The following is a 14,431-nucleotide window of genomic DNA, read 5'->3' as shown; positions in this document are numbered from 1 at the left end:
GGTGCCATTGTGGGTTTTTACACCTTTCGGGCTGTTTCACAAGAAGTATGGATTTGCCCCTGAAAAAAACTTTTACCGTCGTAATGGAGGCCGCGAATGCAAGTTGCTTCAACAAAAATCGATTGCAGGTCTTAAAGTGAACTTATCCGAAGTTTTGTGTCGGAGGTAGTCGAAGGAGTGCACAAATATAGTCCATATTCGAACCTGAAATATATCTAGTAGATATATTAGGATGTGTAAAATATGGACAAAATCGGTCACTTCCTTCAAGATTTATCATGCGCAAAAATTTTCCGAACATTTGCGAACTTTTGTGGGGGAGGTACCGGAAGGAGTGGACCGATATAACCCATCTTCGAACTAAAACTAAGTTTGGGCAAAATATTACAAAACCCAAATTTTGGACCGAATCGGTTGATCCGTTCGAGAGTTATCGTGCGCTCCAGCCAGCCAGACAGACAGAAAGACAGACGGACATGGCTAAATCAACTCCAAATTTTCTGAAACGTATTTCGTCCAAACATACATGGGGTCTAAAACCATTATTTCGATGAGGCACATTTTTGTGCAATCACACTACAGGTCGGAATTTTGATCGGATCATCACGAAATTTTGGGGGTTGAGGGGGTCTCACAGAGAAAGAAGCCTATTGATTTTTTCATTTTATTATTTGAGTTGTAGTGACGATGCACGCACTTAAATGCCTTTCAACAAAATTGACCTGTATTAATGAAGACATTCAAAACAAAGGCGCTTGTATCCCAATTTTAATATTTTGAATTTTACCAGTCAAACGCTTATGCACTGGTGTAGTGGTGTAGGGCATCACATAGTCGACCTGACTATAGCCTTGGATCACTTGTTTCACAATTAAATTTGATGCTGGCAAATATCCGTACAGTGTACTTACAGAAACTTGTATAACCGATACATTTCGAACTCAATCATATAAAATGGGGATTTCCAATATGACTAAACTAACTAACTAACTAACTAACTAACTAACTAACTAACTAACTAACTAACTAACTAACTAACTAACTAACTAACTAACTAACTAACTAACTAACTAACTAACTAACTAACTAACTAACTAACTAACTAACTAACTAACTAACTAACTAACTAACTAAATGGGAAATACATTTAAATTTTCAGCGGTACAGGATTTCTCTCATAAAGAAAGGAATGTATGGTATTTAGAGTTTTGCAAAATGAACTATCTTTTAACGATAACGTAGTCCGATGACTACGAATCCGTTCGAAACGGATTTTTTTTTAATAAAAGTCCTATTACTTAAACGTTTTCTGAGTTAGCAATTTCTATTTTTTCTACGACTTTTACTTTATCTTGTGTTACATTTTCATGGTGATATCTCTAAAACTCAACGAGTTACACCTTATTTAATACGAGTTTGGCATAATTTAACAAATAAGTTGATTGTGTTTATGAAGCACTAAACACTTCAAATCATGCTTGAAATTTAGCACTGATACCTGGAAGTAAAATTTTAATCGCCAAATTAAAACGCGTTTTTATCAAAAATGAATATTTTGAAATGTGTGACTTTGTGAGTGAACAAGCGATATGTCCAGGTCCACTCCAGCCACAACATTGTCCCTATTATCGTTGATAATACAAACCTTATTATTTTGTTTCGCCATATTCATCCAATTTTTTATTTTGAATGCGATTTTTTTTTCATATATCCTGAACGGTTAATATAAAGATATTTGATATACATATGTATATTAGGGTTATAACTTTTTTGCAATTTTTGCAAATATCAAAAATACCACCGCATAGCCATGTAGAGCATGAAAAACTATTATGAAATACAGTGTAATTTTTTCTCTATCGCGAAAAAAAGTTTCCGCACCAAATGCATTGAAGTTGAGTAACGCATAATTTAATTTTATTTGTTATAATGACATATACGCTTTTCGTAATAACTTATTAACAAATTTAATCTAAACCAATTTGTTATCAAATCGAGATATTTCAGAGCATTTAATGCACCTTTGACAAATTTGCAATTTTTTGTTTTTACCCTCAGCATTTATGCTAACGAGGGTATATACACTTTCATACGGGCAAAATGTGCCTCATCGAAATAATGGTTTTAGACCCCAAGTATGTTTGGACGAAATGTGTTTCAGACAATTTGGAGTCGATTTAGCAATGTCCGTCCGTCTATCTGTCTGGCTGGCTGGTGCGCACGATAACTCTCGAACGTATGAACCGATTTGGTCCAAAATTTGGCTTTCGCAATATTTTGTCCAAACATAGATTAAGTTCGAAGATAGTTTATATTGGTCCACTCCTTCCGTTACCTCCCCCACAAAAGTTCGAAAATGTTCGGAAAATTTGTGCGCACGATAACTCTTGAAGGGAGTAACCGATTCGGTCCAAAGTTTGCACATAGTGAAATGTCTACCAAACTTAGATGAGGTTCCAATATGGACTCAATTGGTCCACGCCTTCGGGTAACTCCCACACAAAATTTCGGAAAAGTTCAGTTTAGGACCTGCTCCCGATACAAGTTTCATCAGGGGCAAAACCCTAATTCCCGAGAAAATAGCCTAAAAGGTTAAAAAACCCCTATGACACCGTGTGTAGTGGTTGGAGCGCAAGATTACTCTCGAACGAATCTGCCGATTCGATCCAAAATTTAGCCTGCATAATATTTTGTCCAAACTTAGTTTAAGTTCGAAGATAAGCCATATCGGTTCACTCCTTCAGGTACCTCCACCACAAAAGTTCAAAAATGTTGCGAAAAATTGTGCGCACGATAAATCTTGAAGGGACAGACCGATTTGGTCCATACTTTACACATCCTAATATATCTACCAGATATAGATCAGGTTTGAATATGGACTATATTTGCTCATTCCTTCGGGTACCTCCCACACAAAATTTTGGATAAGTTCACTTTAAGACCTACTCTTGGATCAACTTGATTTTTGTTGGAGCAAGTTGCATTGGTTGCCTCAATTACGACAGTAAAATTTTTTTCAGGGGCAAGTCCATACTTCTTGAGAAAACAGTCCGAAAGGTGTAAAAAACCCTCATATGGGTTTCCATAATGGATGAAAGTTCCAATTCACATAGGCTGAGGGTATATCTCTGTCGGCAAAGCCGACTGATACTTTTTTACTTGTTCTTTATAAACTCGCGATTTTTATTTTTATATTTATTTTACCTATCGGACAAGAGAATATGTGGTTATTTGCAACTAATCCGCGAAAGTTACAGACTGATTTTAATGACTTTGTCTGTGAGAATCGTATTTGTTTTCTATAAATATTTATTCAAACAAAGCAAATTTAGATTTTTAATAAATAGAAAAAATATCAAAAGGGCTTTAGTAATCGCAATCGGTGCGGAAACTTTTTGTTCACCGAATCGAACTAAAAACGCGTTTTCGTGATCAGGACAATATTCCGCACATGACACTTGGGTGGTATTTTTTTTTTTGTATATTCAAATCCAAATTTGGGGGGAACAAAACTGTTTTTATCCTGATAACTAAAAAAACTATTTACTTACCAAATTTATGTTCGCCAACATTCTGGCCATATGGAGACTTTAGATCACTTAATTATATACAATTATTCACACAAGCACATTCTTGATTGGAACTGCATACAATGTCGGAGTTTGGTTTCTGAGTGTTTCCTTTATTTTCTTTTAATGGTTTAGAAGAAGGTTATTTAGTTTGGTTTGAATTGAATAAACGAAGATTTAACAACAACTTAAAACTTTAAGATTATAAATTAAAAAGAACGATTAGAAGTGTATATTGCACATTTCATTATTCCGGCACTACAGTTATAGTTTTGCTGTTGTTGTTGTATTTGTTGTTTGTTTTTTTTAACGTGGTAATGTTGTGGTTTGACTTAGATTTATTTTTTCACTATTATTATTAATATTATTGTTATCGTTATTACTATTAAATGGATTGCTTCTATGTTAATTATCTTTTTCTTCTAGTCTTGTCCGTGAAATCGCGCGCACTTTACCAGTAGCAAACATGAACTAAGGTTGTCTAGAAAAAGCCGTTTTTAACTTTTTTGTTTAAAGTGAACCGAACTGCAGGACATGGGACTAAGGACTAAACTTGCGACTGAGTGACTAAACAACACAACAACATGACACATAGCACAGCACAGTCAGTTAACAACAAACAGAAGGATGTTGGTAGCAGGAATTGGCAGCAGAGGAAAGTCAAACACAAACAATTGTACACACACACACATTCACAGACTATGTTGCATTGTAAACTCGATGTTGGGGAGTGAGATAGGTGGCCAAGGTGAGACTAGAAACACCGTTATTTTACTCTTTTCTCTTGTTCTCTCGCGTTAAACGTAAACACTACATCGAATGAATGTTGGTGGTAGATCATTGCCAACGACCAACGACAATATAGATGTTGGACGACTATCAGCACTCCTTTCGTTGAAGTCCTTCTGGCATGGGGAAGTTCTTGGTGTATTACTCCAGTTAGTGGTCGCTGTCGTACGGTGCAAGTAAAAGTAAAGCACGGAACTCGGAACTGTCTGTGACTTACTACGGTGCCAACTGAAAGTGTTTTATTCTAATCAAAAGCCGTGTAGTTTATTTTTCTGGTAATTTTAAATTTGTTTCTATTACACGACGACGTCGGCGGAGACGACAACGGCCAGCATCTCAGTCGCGAAACATCATCAACCATTAAAAAAGTAATAACGCTTTAACCAAAACCATTCAAAACTAGCAGCAGCCAAATAGCCACCCACCACCACGACCACCCATTAACATCAGCAGCAGTTATCTGAGCCACCACAGCCTCCCTTAAACTCTCAGTTCAGCAGTGATGGGATGCGATGCCGATGTTGTTGTGAATTGTAGAAAAAAACACCGTAGAGCAAAGGCAGCGGCAAAAAAGTTCCTCTGTCTATTAAAAAACAGTCACGAAAATAACAACAAACAACCCCAATCGGGCAAACATCCCCTTTGCGAAACGAGACGAGGCGAAAAGCTCTCGCCCAAACCAGTGCACTGGCACTGTTGTGCCGACGTGTTGTGTGCAACATCACACAAAAAGGCAAAAAGGGGAAAGTTTTCCTATTTCATGTACGCTGTAAGTGCGCTAGTGGGAGTGAATGTGTGCGTGCGTGTGTGTGTGAGTTGCGGCGAAAAACACGAACATAAAACAAAATAACCAACCGAAAAAAGGATAATAATTCTCCCTTTTTCATGAAGCACTTTTTTAATTTTAATTTTATTTTTATGTCGGTTTTATTTTGGCGTTATTTTTTATTTTTAATAGGTTGAAATGAGAGAGCGCGATATTGTACTCACTTTGCCTTACTCACTCTCTTGCTGTCTTCCTCTATTAGTAGAGTTTATGTGGGTTAGGCCGGGCCGAGTCGGGCGGGAGGAGTATGTGCTTAAATGAATCTCTATGTGTGAAGTTGTTGATGCTAATGATACACACACGCACGCACGTACGTATGTACCTCAATCCAATACATGGGGGATATACGAAAATCATTTTCAAAACTGACATCACAAAGGACAGTGTGTCATTGTGTTTTCACATACTATAATTCCCATATTGTTGCAGTTGTTACTCCTATTAGGTTGTCAATTGTACTTATGATGCTGACGGTGATGACAACTGCCACAAGTATCGATTGCGAATTATGTCGCGATTAACATGGTAATTTTGTTGGTGATTTTTTACCCCAACAAAATGCCAAATCCTTAAGGAAATTCCGACGCACTTTTGTCTGACATTTTTATGAGATTACGAAACGAACAAACACCGGCGACGTCCCAGTAGAAACTAACTTATAAAGGTTCCTGCGGCCAATTGCTTAGATTGACATTATTGAGTTGACTGGCTAGACTGGTTAGACATTACAGCAGCCAAGTAAATACGAGAGCAGAGAGACTAAAACTTTCGTAGTTTCGCGTGGCCGGGGAAAGTGTTATGAACACTAACACTGCCAATGGCCCCTAATGACATGGAGTCCTGTAAAGGGAGTCCCTGCTAATGACCATCTTAACGACTATCGCCACACACAAACCAAGGCCATTCGCCATCACACACAAGCAACAGTCTGCCAAAAGTGAAATACCAAAGAGAAACACAAACACAAATCAACAGTGTGTGCATGGAGACGCCAAAGACGACCATTAGATAGACGATAGACTAACATACCAGATGAATAGCCAAACAGAGGAGTCTGTTTACAGAGAATGGAGCAGAACAAAATCTGCTTCACGCAATCTTTATTTTCAACGCCATCAAAGCCATTGCAATCACCATTATCGTCGCCATAACCATCAAGCAAACAACCCACCAGTAGAGTCAAGAGCAAAATAACAGAGCCAAATGGAACATAACAGCAAATGTTTTTATTACACCGCCACTCCAACCCGCCCTCTCTGTCTTGGTCGACCATCACGGATAAGTGTTTTTCCTTTTGTCGCTCCTTCTTATGCGAGTTTTTCCTTTACATTGCTCTACGTCTTGATTGTGTACCAGAAGGACATACAATTGTATACGGGAAGCAACACAAAGGACGAAGTAAGAAAATCGCACACACAAACAACATTCACTGTCAGCTTCTCGGCAAAATCGAACAACGTGGCCGCATGCTTTCCTTATTTTTCCATTTTCATTTTTTTCCATTTGGCACAATTTCTTATATTTTCATGCTGTGGTGATGCCGGCAAAATGTTGCCTTCCCATGTGCACTCTTATCCTGCCAAGAGACAACAAAGCTCTCTGTCAAAGCGAAGCGAACACAAAACAAGGCAATGAAGAAAAACAAACAATAAGAAAAAGTCCTAACGGAAAATTCACTCTCCCCAAGTATTGGTGCAGCTCATTTGTGAGTACTCGAAATAGAAAAGAAACAACAAGTCGAAAGCAGCATCACAAGACAACGGGACCTTTCGAAAGAAATAGGGAAAAATGCCTGTATGTTGAGGAAAAGCGGGAGAATTTCTCAACTTAAGGATTGGGCACCTGACACAATGGACGAACAGTGCCAAAGAGCAAAGTGGAAGGACATCCAGATGTTCCGACCCATAACAATAGTTTTTCTTTGTTTTGTTGTTGTTGCTGTCGTCTGGTCCTTAGTGTGGGCAGCTTTACTACTATACGTAGGTATGTATGTTTGAGGATATGTGTCTGGTTGAATTTACCACACATCATATTATGAAGGTCATTTGTCTTGCAACTTATACAAACTCTTACACAGTGATAGCCATAATATAGTCAAACGCAATCATTGTCGTTACTGGCATCATCATCATCATCATCATCATCATAATAACCGACTTATTTTCCATCATCGTTATCTGTTGCTCGTTGGTATGTCACTATGACATTTTCCTTTCCTCTGGACTAAAGTGGATGATTCGGGGAAATATAAGTAGTAGACTAAATTACGGATCGGTGCCAATTGAAAAGCAAATTGTCTAAAACTGATGAGATCTTGCCATAACCCAGAATTATAGCCACAAAGGATACATATGTAGTTGCAAATGTATTTCTTATATTGAGTATTGTTATAGTACGCTTGCTTATTGTATTAATGTAAACCCATTGCCATTGCATATATGTACATCAAATAAATCCTCGTAATGCAAGTTAACCCGGCAAAAAGCTCTAATGTAAACATGTAATTAGGTGCCATAAATATTACACAGTTTAAATATTATTTTTTTAAATTTTTCAAAATATCTTATTCTGATTTCTTTGTATTTTTAAAATTATTGACCTGTATGAAAAAACTGGCATGTCTTATGGGGGCCATGTTATCATCGTTCACTTCGTTCACAACTCTTGGGCATTCAAGGTCTTTTTACATTTTAAAATACAGCCGATTATACATTATCATTTTTACAAAGTGCATATGAATTGAATTTCAACATAGAAATTCTTAAACTTCGAGAAAGCTCATGATAATTTTTTAGTTAGTAATTTTTTACAACTAAGTTTACAACTTATCAAGTAACATCATTTTATTTACATCTTGAAATAAAGTGGCTGCAGTCGTGGCAAGTAAGTAATCCATCAATTACACTCTAAAGTATACCGCGCTTAGCCTATCAAATCCAAGGCAAGGGTTATTCTAATTCTTCTGTTGGGTGTATATGTACATATAAAGCATATGTTACTGCGTGATGTTGAATTTCATATGGTACTGATCTTATGCTAAGATCTCTACGTAGATCGGAATTGGATATATAGCAGGACGCATTTACAATAGAATGTAGGATTATTTGGAGCTTGTTTTTTGTTTATTTTCACAACCCCACAGCTGGATGTCAAATGTCCATATGATTTTTCTAATCTGGTTCTACATGAATATTTTATTATTTATGGAGATATTTGGCTTAGTGGTGAAAATCAGTTTAGTTCATTCTTATTATTTATTTGATTTCTTGAATTTTCTTCTTCTCTTGCTTTCGTATTTTGTATCCAGGGCAGTGTTTTGTATCCAGAAAATCGTCAAAAATATCGTAAAATCGTTAATAAAATGTGGAAAATTGTCAAAAATCGTCAACATAGTCCGAAATTGGGTTTGGTTACCGCTTAATGAGAACTTTTCGCTTAAAATAATAATAATGACTACATAAGATATACAACATACATCAGTAAAGCTAACTAAATCTCACCCAAATACTTCCATAAAAAGCTTTCAACAGGTAAGAGTTTTCCCTATGGTTATGGAGTTTGCAACAATTCAGCAAAGTAAATGTACTGCCCGTTTTATATGACATCTTTGATCTAACTGCCATCTTAAAGAGCGCAGAAAGCTGGACTCCTACATCCATTAACAATCCTAAACGAAAATTGTTTATAATTCGAATGTGAGACAAAAAAGCACAAACTCCGTGTATTCCAGATATGTACCTAAATATAGCCCATCTGGCTGGAAATTGCTAAGAACATTTAAAAAGATCATAAAATCGAGTTTGAAAAATTCTTTTTCTTGGTTAAAATATAGTTATCCTGTTTATTTCATGCAATTTTGGATTACGTGAAAAATAATTCAGTCAAGTCATTTCAGGGCATAAAATCGTCAAATCGTCGTTTTTCAATTTTGGGCCAAAAATCGTCAAAATGCCGATAAATCGGCAAGACTGATCCATGGTTATGAAAAATGTTTATGTACAATGATGTTGGAGTGATATTTGTTTTGTTCGTAAATAACACTGTGCAACACTGAAAATGCTAACATCTTTCAGAAGACATTTTCTGAAAGTACTTATTTGTACTATAACAAGTGAGCAAAGGCTATAGTCGCGACGGGCCGACTATGTGATACACCACACATTTATTTTATGGAGATACGAAAGTTATCAGCCACCCTGGCTTTTATATCAAATAGGGCTAACTGAACCAAAATTAAATTCCAAAATTCGAAATGGGGATACCAAATTAAAGCTCAGAATATTTTCATTATTATAGGTCACTTTGTTGAAATATACCCAACCAAACCTTTAATATTCGTGAATAAAATTCAAATCAAAATAAGTGAGCGAAGGCTATTGTCGGGGCGGAGCAGACTATGGGATACTAATGTTTTCACCCATCCTGGCTTTTATACCAAATGACTTAGGGCTAACTGAAACAAAATAATGAATAATTTTATATTTGACTACTGTCAACAATCTACCTGATACAGATTGAATGCTGAAGAAGAAAAACAGGGATATTTGCCATTAAAATAATTACTTCAAAATATTAAAATTGACGCATTTTGCAATAACTCAACACATTTGGTATAATTTTAAAGCTCAGATGGTTTAGCCTCACTATCAAGTAGAATATGTCCAACAGAATAAGAGATATCCGTATTCGAAATACATAAAATTCCACAATTTGGAAGTTTAGATATCTGATATTTTTCTATATGTCTAGTATTTTATCACTTTTAGTAACGCAATTGGGATCAATTTTAAAGCTCAGAATGTTTGGAATATTATGGGTAAAAAATGAAAAATGGGATGTATTAACGACTATTGCGAGGTATCCGTCGTTTGACCACCTATGTCAACCTACTTTGATTATTGCAAAGTTGAGTTTTTCTACTAGGCATGCTTTGCTTTTGGATGGCCAATAGCCAAAGCTACATTGTTGTAAAGGTAAAGTTTTCCACCTTCATTATCATGTTTTGCTTCACATTATAATAAAACCTTGATTTTTTTCCTCATCGCCAAAATCTATAGGCCAGATCGACGCAGAACAGGTCTACGAACATTATTTCGGTTTTATTTTTTGTTTGTCGCATTTGGGTTTTATTGCCCAATCTACCTTTTATCTCAAAAACGAATAGGAATTTTACTTTGCAGTCTTTAGCAACATTGCAGTCCTAATTGAATAGAACTTACTAGCAAAATACCCGCTACTTCGTATGCGGAAAAGAAATAATATACAAATAAACAATATTTAGTATGGAGAACACTGAAAATTTTGATGTACTAATACCTATTTGAATTGATATTTAATTTCCTACAAGTACTTCTCGTACACGTTTTGTTTGAATTTAAAAAAAAAAAACTCCTCCAAACTTCAACAGCGGCCTACATTTTAAATTTCAGTCCATGTTTTATGGGTATTTGAAAATTTTATCCACATTTTCCAACCCAATTTTGGAATTTGTGATATAAAAATGTAGAATACCATTATTCAGAGGATGTTACCCTATATAACAGTTAATTGTTGAGACATTTTATTTTAGGCCTTTTTCTCAGGATGTAAAAACCTTCAGTACATTATTTAGAAACCGAATTCGTGTTAACCTAGAAACAATAGCACATTATTCAGTACAAATTTTAAAATCCAGGGCCTTAGCTCAAACGTTACAGTTTTAGCTCTACTTGTTCACCCAATGTCAGTGGTATTACATCTAGAAACCTTTCATACATTTAAAGGCGGATTTAAATAAATATTCTGATCCAATCTCAACAGTGATCCTCATAACAAATTTCATTTATCGATTCACCCAATACCAGTGCTTCAATATTTAGTATTATTTAATACTTCTAGTACACTTATTGTACGACCACCTCTAGCAATGAACCTGACAAATCAATAATATATCAGAATTTCACTTCTATTCCTTAGCCCAATACAAAATTTATTGCAATTTTGTACTTTTCACGCACTAATGATATAATTCCATCTTCCAACCCAAAGTCAAATTTAATAGCATTTCGCATTTCACAATAAATCATCCAGCCCTCAGCCTAATTTTAGAATTTGTATGCATTTCAAAAAATCCGTATCTAAACACCAACACAATCCCTCATACAACAATTCCATCTATGTATATCCCTTCATACAACACCAAACTGGTACCAAATTTAATACTTATAGTATGTATAAGTTTCAAAAATTACTTCCTTTTATCCAAAACTATATCCCAACCGCGATTAAGTATTTTTCGTATAGATTAGTACGAATTTCCAAAACATCCCCTATATCTCCACTCTAAACTTCAACTGCTATGCTAATACCGGATTTCACAATTTCAGCTCTACGCTTTTACACAATAACAATTTGGACCAAATTCTGTGTCACTTATTGTACGTATATCCACAACCACATCCATATCTTAACCCTACACACCAACAGCGTCTATAATACCAAATTTCCGATTTCCACCTCTATTCATAATACCATTTAAACTTTTCGTATGAAAGTACGAATATAAATAACTATCTCCAACAGTAATTGCGAATTTCAGGATTCCACCTCTATCCGTCCACCCAAATCTAAATTGTACCAAATTTAGTAGCATTTAGTACTTTTCGTATCCATAAGTACGAATTCCAAAACTTCCTCAATCCCACACTCCAATAGTAAACTTAACTCGAAATTTCAGGATTCCAGTTCTATTCGTTCATCCAAATATAATTGTACCAAATTTAGTACCATTTAGTACTTTCCGTAACGTAAGTACGAATTTCCAAAACTACCTCAATGCTACACTCCATAAGTAATCTTAATTATAAATTTCAGGATTCCAGCTCTATCTGTTCACCCAAATCCAAAATGTACCAAAATTAGTACCATTTAGTACTTTCTGTACTTATAAGTACGAATTTCCGAAACTACCTCAATCCCACACTCCATAAGTAATCTTAATTCCAAATTACAGGATTCCAGCTCTATCCGTCCACCTAAGTTTAAATTGTACGAAATTTAGTACCATTTAGTACTTTCCGTAACCATAAGTACGAATTTTCAAGACTAAGTCAATCCTACAGTCCAACAGTTATATTAATTCCAAATTTCAGGATTCCAGCTCTATTCGTTCCCCAAAATCCAATTGTACCACATTTAGTATCGTTCCCATAACTACGAATTTCCAAAACTACCACAATCCTACACTCCATAAGTAATCATAATTATAAATTTCAGGATTCCAGCTCTATCTGTTCACCCAAATCCAAAATGCACCAAACTTAGTACCATTTAGTACTTTCCGTACCCATAAGTACGAATTTCCGAAGCTACCTCAATCCGACACTCCATAGGTAATTTTAATTCCATATTTCAGGATTACAGCTCTATCCGTCCACCTAAATTTAAATTGTACTAAATTTAAATTGTACCAAATTTAGTACCATTTAGTACTTTCCGTACCCATAAGTACGAATTTCCAAGACTAAGTCAATCCTACAGTCCAACAGTAATCTTAATTCCAAATTTCGGGATCCCAGCTCTATTCGTTCCCCCAAATCCAGAATGTACCAAATTTAGTACTTTTCGTACCCATAAGTACGAACTTCCAAAACTTCCTCAATCATACAATCCATCTGTAATCTTAATTCCAAATTTCAGCACTCCAGCTCCATCCGTTCAAATTGTACCAAATTTAGTACCATTTAGTACTTTCCGTACCCATAAGTACGAATTTCCAAGATTATCTCAATCCTACACTCCAAAAGTAATTAATTTCCAAATTTCAGGATTCAGCTCTATCCGTTCACCCAAATCCAATTTTTACCAAATTTAGTACCGTTTACTACTTTTCGTATCCATAAGTAAGAATCTCCAAAACTACCTCAATCCTTCACTCCATCAGTAATCTTATTTCCAAATTTCAGGTTTTCATGTCTATCTAAATCCAAATTGTACCAAATTTGGTACCATTTAGTACTTTACGTACACATAAGTACGAATTTCCAAAACTACCCCCATATCTCAATCGTATACTTCAATGGTAATCTAAATTCCAAATTTCAGGTTTTCAGCTCTATCCGTTCGCCCAAATCCTAATTGTACCAAATTTAGTACCATTTAGTACTACTCGTACACATAAGTACGAACTTCCAAAATCATTTCCCTATATCAACACCACTTCCCAACCTTGATTCCCATACCAAATATGAAGATTGTAGCTATATCCGCTCAAAATATACAATTGGTACCAAATTTAGTAACTTTTCGTACACTTATAGGTCGAATTTCCAAAAACCCTTTGGTACTTCTTTCTAACTCTCCATCAGTTACTCTCATTCCAAATTTCAGAATTCTAGCTCTTCCCGTTTGCCTAATACAAAGGGTACCATATTTAGTACCTTTTAGTACTTTTCGTACCCTTCTAGGTCGAAAATCCAAAAACCCAGCCTTATCTCACCCCTACACACCGACAGCAACCCACAGTCAAAATTTCAGCTTTCTAGCTTCAGCGGTTTCGTCTGGGCGATGATATGTCAGTCACTCAGTCACTCAGTAACTCAGTCACTCACTCACTCACTAAGCTCTTTTATATATATAGATGTGTCAAACAGCCCAACTAGGAAAAATGTTATATGATCAGTAGCAGCTTTCCTATTGGTTGTTGAACGAAGTAGCCTTTTCCAAATGATGAGTTCAGCAATTCTTCAGAATATTCTGAACCTCAAAAATGATTATTTCATCTTGTCTTTATAATACCTTCTACAACACGTATTTCAAACACTATACACACGGGCAGTATTCTCGTATTTGGGATTTCTCTACATGCACAGTGTATGGAGAAATTGGCCAAAAATATTTAGAGTGTACAAATCAAGCCAACGCGCCGGTTACAGCTTTGTGCTGCTGCGAAGAGTGTTTTAAGAAACAACGAGCGTAACATTCTCCCCCTTTCCTCTCTGGAGGGGGCATACGGTTAGAATTGTTGTATGCTGTTAATACAAAATGACATGAAAAAAGGTCCCGGTTATCTTTTGATGCAAAAATAAGATTGGGGAAACAAAACAATCTCCAAAAAAACATAAAATCCAATCAATTTAGCGGATTAAAAAAATCAAAATTTTTGTCTGAAAATTGGTAAAATGTTTAATATAGATCTTATAGCGTTCTTCCTGGAAGGCACGTACCGCCAACGTAAGACAAATTTGGAAGAAGATTTCTTCATCTTGCC

General features: G+C 35.8%; 1 protein-coding gene across 6 annotated transcripts in view; it reads right to left on the bottom strand.

Annotated features, from left to right (window-relative positions):
• The window catches only part of br (broad-complex core protein), a 138,558-nt gene that overhangs the window by 43,744 nt on the left and 80,383 nt on the right, over positions 1-14,431 (bottom strand). For 2 of the 6 annotated variants that reach the window (XM_073978455.1, XM_073978461.1), the window contains exon 1: positions 3,552-4,346. The exons of the other annotated variants lie outside the window; for them this stretch is intronic. The gene's annotated coding sequence lies outside the window, so the exon portion shown is untranslated. Of the gene's footprint in view, positions 1-3,551; positions 4,347-14,431 lie in introns of those variants that run through there. 6 annotated transcript variants of the gene reach the window in all.

Source organism: Musca autumnalis, unplaced genomic scaffold (assembly GCF_047663935.1).
Source record: "Musca autumnalis isolate F117 unplaced genomic scaffold, ASM4766393v1 scaffold_3, whole genome shotgun sequence".
NCBI classification, from domain to species: Eukaryota; Metazoa; Arthropoda; class Insecta; order Diptera; family Muscidae; genus Musca; species Musca autumnalis.
Note: the sequence above shows the minus strand (reverse complement) of the source record. Positions and strands in the feature narration are given on the sequence as shown.